The sequence below is a fragment of the Balaenoptera physalus genome, assembly GCF_965194825.1.
Source record: "Balaenoptera physalus genome assembly, chromosome: 1".
Lineage (NCBI taxonomy): Eukaryota > Metazoa > Chordata > Mammalia > Artiodactyla > Balaenopteridae > Balaenoptera > Balaenoptera physalus.
The window spans coordinates 134,568,689-134,578,794 of record NC_138882.1 but is presented as its reverse complement, the minus strand read 5'-3'; the positions used below and the strand labels follow the sequence as shown (position 1 = coordinate 134,578,794).

At 34.7% G+C, this 10,106-nt stretch overlaps 1 protein-coding gene and 2 long non-coding RNA genes across 4 annotated transcripts in view; 2 read left to right on the top strand and 1 right to left on the bottom strand.

Annotated features, from left to right (window-relative positions):
* Positions 1-8,257, top strand: part of LOC309641475 — a 48,994-nt gene extending 40,737 nt beyond the window's left edge. Inside the window, exon 2 of the long non-coding RNA XR_014252617.1 lies at positions 5,049-8,257. This is a non-coding gene — a long non-coding RNA (uncharacterized lncRNA). The remainder of the gene's footprint in view (positions 1-5,048) is intronic.
* The window catches only part of NEGR1 (neuronal growth regulator 1), an 897,772-nt gene that overhangs the window by 92,134 nt on the left and 795,532 nt on the right, over positions 1-10,106 (bottom strand). The gene's annotated exons all lie outside the window — the stretch shown is intronic.
* LOC309641433 overlaps positions 1-10,106 on the top strand; it is a 382,184-nt gene that overhangs the window by 358,105 nt on the left and 13,973 nt on the right. The gene's annotated exons all lie outside the window — the stretch shown is intronic.

Genomic DNA, 10,106 nt, shown 5'->3' with positions numbered 1-10,106 from the left:
GTAAGTGTCCCTGAGGCACATGGTACATTTTCCTTCTAATGAAAAGTTCTAAACCATTTACAATAGTGTCAGTATCTCTTGAAAATTATCCATTAAGCCTTTACTGAAAAAACACAAAAGCCTTTTCTCCAACCTCATTATCAAGACCTCATAATCAGCCAGGCCTTTGATCTTGAAACTCTCACTTTCAAGTATCCATAACAATGCACGACCCTGATCTTTCTCCTGTTTCTCCAACTCCTAGACTCCTAATTCAGAAAATTTCCCCTCTCTTCTCCAAGCAGTCAGCCCTCTCTTGCTATTTTTTTCTCCATATGCACTTACAGTTTTTATATTTAAGTAATTTAATACCAGAATATTTACTGGAAATGTGCTACACACAAAACTGGTTTGGTAAAATAAAAGAATATATGAAACTTTGACCCCATTCTTAAGAATCTCAAAATCAAGTTTAGGAGACAGATACTTAAGTAGTTCTAATATAAGACATATTGTGATAAATGCCATAACAAAAGTCTTTAAGCAATGAAAATAGAAGTCATGGGCCTCCCACTGGAGTCTAAATGTTAAATGTCTCACCATGTTTAAGAAGAATTCACCATCTTTCCTCCAAAAATTGTTCTCCATTGTGATGATCGTTTCCACTAGCAGTTCCACAGTTAGTCTCGTCACTCATGCTTGAAAGATGAGTATTCTTTGCATTTTTCTCAGATTCATGCTCCCCATCTAGCCATTCACCACACTCTGTTCATTTCTCTTTTGAAATGTCTCCTTTATCCTTCTGTTGTATGGTCATTGCCACCTCCCTAGTCCAAAATTGGATCACTTTATACCTATATTCCTCCAATTTCCTAGCAGATGTCTATGGACCCAGGCCTTCCCTCTCCTAGGTTATCCTGTCTATTTCAAAGAACCACAGAATTCTAAAATAGGAAGAGACATTGCCCTCCAATGCAAAAATCTCTACAAATTAATTTGGAAATGTAGGTAAGTAGCTATCCACTACCTGAATACTTATTTTTTTTTCTGAATACTTATTGATGGAAAAATAATTTCTCAAAACATCATTTAATTTATACATTATTTTAATTGACAGAAAAATGTTCTTTATATTGCCATGTCTATACGTTTTTTGCTTTATTTTTTCTCCCTTCAATCCTAATTTTGCTTATCTGAAATATGAAATTCCATCAGGCCTTTGAAGAAGGCTATTTTGTCTAAGTTCTGTTTTTGAAAAATTTATAACTATACACTGTTCCCATAATTGGGCCTGATATAAATTTTAGGCCTCACCATTTTGATTGCTCTCCTGTTCGTACCTTATAATTGCCAGCATTATTTAAAATGCGGGGTCTAGAAATAAAGAGAATACTCTGAAATTTCTTTAGGTAGAGTTTTTGTCATTCTACTTATCCCACAAATTCAAGAATTTTAAATATTTCCAATTTTTATTGCTTCAAAGCACAACTCCTCAGCTCTACTTGACTTTTAAAGCCATTCAGAATCTGTGTCCTTTGTTCTAGCCCAAATCATTCATCTTCAGTTTTCTATAAAGCATCTCCTTCTTTAGCTAAACTGGGATTCTCATGTTGGCATTCCCTTTCATTATTTCACTTACACTTCCAAACCTCTCCTTACCGTTATCCTTTTGCTTGGGATGACTTACCTCCTCTCTACCTATCTTAATCTTCTCTTTCCTTTAAAACTCAATTCCAGACTGTGTAGTATAGAATCTGGACTCACCCAAAGAGAGGTTTGGACTCTGCCCTTGGCTCCTGGGTGGAGATCTCTAGGCCCCCAGAATGTCCTGCCTGGTAGAAGTGTCTTTGTTTGCCTGGGGTCTTTGGCCACCACCAGACAGTCTAATAATGTGATGTAGGACGGGGGCTTTGAGACCACACTGTATCAGTTCTGACCTCTGGAAGAACTGATGACTAAAGGTAGTCTGACCTTTGTGAGGGGCTGGAGACTGAAAGGTAGTCACATGGGTAGGATGTAATTAAGCCTTAATAAAAACTATGGACACCAAGTGCTCAAATGAGTTTCTCTGGTTGGCAATACTCTGTGTGTATCCTCACACATTGTGGCCAGAGGAGGTAACACCATCCGTGACTCCACAGGGAGAGGATGGCCAGAAGCTGTGCATTTGGACCCTCCCAGACTCTGACCTATGCATTTCTTCCTTTGGCTGATTTTCTATATCTTGTATTAGCCATGAGCATAATAGCTTTCAATGAGTGCTTGAGTCCCTCCAGTGGATTATCAAACCCAAGGATGATCATGGGGGTCCTTGAATTCATAGCCAGCTGGTTTGAAGTGATGGTGGTCTTGGGGACCCACAAACTTGTGGCTTATGTCTGAAATAAGGGCAGTCTTATAGGGACTGTTTCCTCAAACTGTACAGTTGGTTAAACACATTGCACAGACCCACTTCCTTCTCGAAGCATGCTTCAGGTACTATCTCCCTCACTGATATCCTCTTCCTCTAACTAACTATAGTATTTATATTAGTATCACAAAATCTGTCACTAACATATATCATTGCGGGTAGGTAATAAACAGACATTCTAAGCAGAAGTTTGGATTTTGGTAACCAAAGAAATTTAGTAATCTGGTAACTTCTGAAATGAGGGGGAAGTAAAAGAAGGGAAGAAATGACTATCTGTATAATGCTATATAAAAGTGTCAGAAAAAGAAGAGGGCAGTGATACCGGCCAGATGATATTAGCATCTTCCTAAGGAACCACTGCATTAAAGAGATAGTTCAGCAGTTATACCAACATTTATTGAGCACATGGTAGACATCGAAAATGTGCCACCAACTCTCCAGGGATGAATACCTAATGAAGGTAACTGATAATTGTTCCAACATTTTGTTTTTTGACAGAAAATTATTCCTGTCTCTGACTGGTAGCTTACTTCTTTATTAGAATTTTTCTTATTTCCTTTTCCCATGTAAGATGCCAATGGTCAATGTGGGGCTCCTGCCCAGTTTAACAGAAAGGGATAATTCTATGTGATGTATTATATTCCAAAATATACAGAAAGAGTAGTCATGAGCAACACATAAGTAGAGCAAAATGGAAATAGGGCACAAGAAACCAGAAGGAATAGAGGAATTAAATGGCCAGAAGTGGGCTCCATTGGCATCTGCAACTAATTTGGGGAATACAGCCATGGAAACTTAGAAAAGTCCTGAGATCAGAAATGGTGATGAACTGATTCCTGGTTTGAGCACAGCAGCAGGTGGTGAAAGAGGGGATGGAAAGAATGAGGTCCTTATTGGCTAGAAGTTTGATATCCTTTCCTTGTATAATACATCTTGCTTTCCTGGTTTTATTTTTACTTCCCTGAGAACTGTAAGGGGATCAGGAGTCACATTTCCTTAGGCTGGGATTATGACAAACTACATTCTTTTTTTTTAATCCCAAGATAATGCATTTCAGGAAGAAAAACATCTCAAATAGGCATTCTGGAGGGTCCTGAAGGACCTTAAATTGGGACAATTCTGTAAAAACAGAATGTTTGATTATCTGCTTGTTCTCTCAAATAACACTCCGGATCCTGGCTGAGCAAGGGAGATGTGCAGTAGATCAGTAACAAGGCAAGAATTCATTATTTACCTGCTAGAGTCCTATGATAACCTATCAACAGAATAAATGTGTAAATCCCTACTTTATAAGCAGTCATCACATTCCACTAGACCCCTTCATAGATAGTTAAACCACCTGCAACTTTGCTCACATCCACCCTCAATACTGGAAAATTGATCAATCAAAATAAAGCATTTGACTTTGATGTGCTTAATCTGGTTTCTGTTTGAAGCATTAGCTTTTATGAATTAGATAAACAAAACATAGTGGGTCCAGTTTCATAACGTTATCTGACTCCAACATACTAGAAAGAATTGGGAGAAAAGCTTATTAATGTTGAAATTTCATATAAGAAATGCATGTTTAGTTGAAGTCATAGCTAGTACTTTACATACTGGGCTGATAAGTACCGATCAACCGGCAGATGGTGCTGTTCCTGGGTAAAGAGAAACTATTCTTTCTGGTTAAAAGAGATGCATTTATTCAGCAAACAAAATATATCTTTATGAGAGTCTATATTCAAATAGTTTTCTGAAATAATACCATATGTTATTATAAATATATGTGGAAAGATCAGGACTAACCCTGCGAATTGTTTGAAATACATATTTCTATTTTCAGCAGAAACATTTGTTTATTTCATAGTTTAAAAATTTTTTCCAAATGTGCTTTTCTTAAGACAATTTGAGAACCTTTTTGAAGCTTAGGGTTTTAAATCTCTTTTATGAGATCAGATGAATACATTACTTTCAAGTAATCAAGGTAGCTGATTCCCCAGAGTAGAATTGATGTGTTGTTTCTCTAAATTTTGGTTGTTTAAGAATTCATATTTTGTTTTGTTTTAAATATATAATCACTACTTATTTAAGAAGCTAAATAGAAAAGATGAAGAAAAAATACATAATTGTAAAATATACAGATGTAAATACATTCATCATAGGGAAAGATGAACATAGATCAAACAAAATATCTCAGGTAAAATAAAAGAGTAATGTTTTCTATGAATAAAATCTCCTTTTCCATTTGTTAATATCTGTTTCATTCAGAATCGAATGTTAAATTATACAATTTTTATGTTTCATTCAGAATAGGATGCTAAATGAGATGAGAATTCGTATCTTTTTACATTACAGAAACAAATGTATGCTGAATTAAAACTTATGAGCTAATAACCCCCATGGTCCCTAACACAGTACTAAAAACTCACATGAGTTTATTAATAATTATTGAAACGAATATTGTTTCTGTAAGTCTGAGCTTAAGCCTGTCTAATAAAATGTAGAAACGAAAAACAGGGACTGCTCTCACAGCTGAGAGGTAGTGGTCATTTAATATCCCATTTTCTTGGAATGGTTTGGCAATTCTCAGCATGTGTTATGATGAAGTTTGTTGCATTCAAAATCACAGCACTGAAAACATGCCTTTATCTCTCTCAAACCCTTCCTTCTGGGTTAGGAAGTATCCTGCAGTAAGAGAGCGTGATGGACTAGTTGACTTCTCAAGGTCTATTAATCTACGAAGTGAAAATTAATATCCTTTCATCAGACGAGGCTGGTATCCAATTATCAGTAGAGCAGATGTTGTGCTTTTCTGCTGGGTATAAAGAAAAGGGATGTGCATATCATGGACATTCACACACTGCCTTGCTACTATCCTGAAGGTAAATTGCTTGAGTGTGCAGCAACCTCCTGCAGTCCTCCAAATATCAGAAATGAAAAGCACAGCTATGAAAGGTCCAGGTTTGGCTCTCTTCATCAGTAAATTATGGGAATGTAACTCATACAGCTGCTATGGGTACCTGCTGTCTGCCAGATCCCCTTGCTTCCATTTCTTTTGCTCACTGGGTATAGCCAGTCATTTCCAAAAGGTAATTTGCAGTTGACTACGCAATCTGCCAAACCCAATCATTGTGCATACTCATGACCACTCATAAGATTATTTGCCTTAATCACAGGAGACCTCCAGGTGATTACACCACCGCAGGGAGTATATTCAGTGGAGACAGTTGTGGGGGGGTGCCCACTACCCAGCTGCCTGCTGGGTCTTTTGGCTTCCATTATTTTCATCTTTTGGATGCAGCCCGTTCTATCCAAAGCCGCTTCAAAGGCAAATCCATTCGCTGTCACTGAGAAGCCCTCTGCTGACTACTGACTTCTGAGGCAGCAGGATAAATACAAAGACCTTGAGGACACTTCAGGATTCAGGCCTCTTTTGTTTTATCTCTTTTTTTAAAAAAAATATTAATATTAGTTTTCAGCAAGAGTTTATTCTCTTCTGTGTAGCAAAATAAACTTTCCTTAGGTGTCTAAAAGAATGGCCTTCTAAAAATCAGACCTTTTGTTGGAATTTATTGGGTTTGTGATACCTCTCCATATGTATAAATCACTGTTTGATTTTTCTTGTATTCATAAAATTCTTTTTAAAAAATGAACTGGATCATCATATTTCAACATATACACAGGGATTGTGACTTATAGACCTTGGAAGTAGACAACCACTTAGTGCAGAGAAGGCAAAGATATACCATGTGTGTTGCTATTCTCCTTTCTCTCTTCACACATCATATATATATATATATGTATTGTAAAATATACAGATGTAAATACGTTCATCATAGGGAAAGAGGAACATAGATCAAACAAAATATCTCAGGTAAAATAAAAGAGTAATGTTTTCTATGAATAAAATCTCCTTTTCCATTTGTTAATATCTGTTTCATTCAGAATAGAATGTTAAATTATATAATTCTTAAGTTTCATTCAGAATAGGATGCTAAATGAGATGAGAATTCATATCTTTTTACATTACAGAAACAAATGTATGCTGAATTAAAACTTATGAGCTAATAACCCCCATGGTCCCTAACACAGTACTAAAAACTCACATGAGTTTATTAATAATTATTGAAACGAATATTGCCATATATATATATATATATGCCATATATATATATATATATATATATATGGCACTATGACAGGCACTAAGGATGCAACAGAAAACAAACAAGGCAATGTTCCTGCCCTCATGGTACTTACATTCTAGTGGGGATAGAAACACTGGTACCCTTATCACAGCATCATTTCTTCTTGAGCCCTGACAGAGCCTTCCCAACCTTTGCTCCAGAGAGTCACTACCAATCAAAGAGAGTGTGCATGCAGAATGAGATCTATCAGTCATCTCTGATCTAGAGCAGTCTATCAGTGATAGAGAAGAAGCTCAGCCACAAAACAAAGTTCATACTGCATTATACTGGAACACCCGAATCAAAATATTTAAGCCATTATAAATGCCAGATCAATGTATGGACCCTTGACTGTTTAACCAAAACCTCTTCTCAACACTTAGTGTTACTGAACCGCCAAATAATGTGATTCTGTTTATTGACTTAAACTTCAATTTTACAAATATAACTGAAAATGTTTATTTGTTAACAAATAACAGAGAAATGTTCATGAACCAAAAAAATCAAACATAATACCAAAAAAATCAGTTGTATATTTTCTTCTGAACATACAAACATATTTCAGGAAAATGATCTGTGATGACATTTTAACTCAACATGTCATAGATTAATATGGCTACAGTTGTATTACATACATTACATGTTAGTATTTTTTTTTAATTTAATTTTTATTTAATATTGGGGTATAGTTGGTTTACAATGTTGTGTTAGTTTCAGGTGTACAGCAAAGTGGTTCAGTTACACATATACATATATTCATTCTTTTTCACATTCTTTTCCCATATAAGTTATTGCAGAATATTGAGTAGGGTTCCCTGTGCTATATAGTAGGTACTTAGCGATTATCTATTTTATATATAGTAGTATGCATATGTTAATCCCAAACTCCTAATTTATCCCTGATAACTCAATGAATAAAGTAAACTTTAACTTACTATGAAGTAAATATTTTCAACAAGATAATGTAATTTGAGGTCTAAATGACCCCACTGTCTGGAATATTGTTGAAGGTCTCAACCATCAGTTTTCTGGATTGTCAAATAGATTTGCCCTGAATAGAGAAATATTAAACCAAGATTTTATCACCTGACTCTGCTTCTAATATCTGTATGACTCCAGACAAGTTATTCAGTCTTGAAAAAACTTAGTTTATCTATCTATAAAATGGAAACTAGGTGGTCTCTCTGGGCCCTTTACAAATAAAAAAACAATGCTTCTGTGTTAATACAAATATGTCTACTCCTTGGTAATATGTCAAAGAATGCCAAAATATATAACATGAGAGTGAAAAAACAACATTCATAGAAATATAAATAGAAAGAAATTTCATGAAGCATAAGTACAGATGAGAAGGAGGAAAAAATACAGGGACCATTTACATATCTGCTCTCAATAGAATTAATAACGGCTACTGTAAGTCACACAAAAACCCTTTGTTAGAATAAAACATACTAATTACTTATTTATATGTTAAAGTTAAATATTGATCAGCATCTTGCCACGTGTACAAAGTTCTCTCTACTTCTTTGTCCCATAAGGCAAAATACATTGAAATAATCAACAATGAAGTAAAAGTGATTCTATTTAAACTTCAGGTTTTTTGTAAATTTGAATATATAATTAGATATGACCTATGGTTATTTGGTCAGAAGCCAAATCTTTTGGAAAAGAAAGATACGCCCCAAACTGAAGGTTGTAACATCGAGCGTACACATAATTCTCTCAGGCCTTGACATGTCTCCTAAGGCATAATTTAGTCAGTAAAACTCTTGCGGTCTGAAACAATGTTAAAATGTCCCCCAAGTCTAGGGCTGACTTCTGGGATTGGCTTGATGACTTTGCAGATCCAGGCTACAAAGAACTTTTGGAGCGTGACTTGGGAAGAGGGAGTAATATGAAGACAAAGCATTTTGACTGCTTTTTAGGCACCTTAACTGCAATCCACAGAACGTTCAGCCTAATGTGCTATGCGAAGCTAGGTGTTGGTTAATACAAAAGGAAGAGTAGCATTCCATACTTAAGTGAGGTTAGGAAATGCTGAATTAAACAATGTACCCGGTTAGTTTATTGCGGGGTTTTTTTCAGACTCTCTAGTGTGTTTAATGTATAACTTGAATCTTCGAGACAATGATCTAGTACTCAGAGTCTCCAAATCTATTTGGCCAATAGAAACACTGTCTTAAAATACGCTGCAAGACTAGTATTTGTGGTCAAGTATATAAATTTCCCTCTATCTTCAAAAGCCTTCGTTTTACTATTACACATCACATGTATTACATTTAATTGTTCATCAGAGGCACAACTAAACAAAGTGGAAAGTGATTAGTTTTCAAGAGCCCTGAGACTTCCACAGAAGTTCCACAGAGTTGAAACATTATTTTTACTTATTGAATCTATGTAGATCCCTGCCAGGATGTTGTAAAATAAATCATCTGATAGGGAATGCTTCCCTGGTTGTGTTGAGATAAGCTGAATCAAAGAAAGATATGTCCTTTTGTTAATATTCTCATGGTCACAAAATATCAGCCTCTGTATTTACACTGAGATGATTAGTCAAAGACACCCAGAGCCAATATTAACTATAACTGATGTGAATAGCCTTGTCATGTAAATAAACACATAATAAGGCACATCTTTCTTCCTTTTCATGCAAACTTAAATTGGACAAATTCTATGTCAGGATTTTAGAAAAAAGAATCCTCAAAGAATGCATCCTTTTTAGGGTTTCATATTTTAATATCTACAGTATAATTACATTCTGCAGACACAGGTGGACTCATGGGAATGCGTTAAAGTGGAAATTACTGGAATTTTGGATGTAAGTAAATTATAAAATGTGATGCGTGAGAAACTCCATAATAGTTTTCTTAAAGTACCATAATTGTTCTTTATTCTCAAACCAAAACCAATATTTTCTCTCAAAATAGAAATATTTCTTCCTTTTGTAGAATCAAATATTATATCTTAAAAATAACTGTCAATTATATGAAAATAAATCTTCCTGACATGAAATTTTTCTGTTGGGAATATTAAATGTAAAAATAGTTTTTACCATCCCTCCCATAATATATTTATAAAGAAAACCAACAGAAAAGTATTTAACATAATGCTGTATTAAACAAAAGTAAAAACATATTATTTGTGATAACTGGACTATATTTAAGGAAAAATAATCTCTACTTTTTAATGTCTATTTTTCCACTGTTTTAAATGGTGTGGTGTTTAGTTTGAGTACAGTATATGCAAGGACTGAACATCAGTGACACAAAATTTGTATATTATCTGTTCAGAGAAAAACTATATACAACATTTTTAAGCTAAGTAATACTTGGAAACAAATACTAACAAAAATTTTTAAATTGTGTAAGTAAAATACGTTATAGGAATAAAACACAAAAGGAACTAAGGTTATTAAAAAACTAACAGTTTTGTTGTATATATAACATGGACAAGAAATACCACATATACATAGTAAACTAATAAATATGACAGGTTAATTTCTCCTGATAGAAGAGTTGTAGATACAACTATACATATGATTTTGAAAG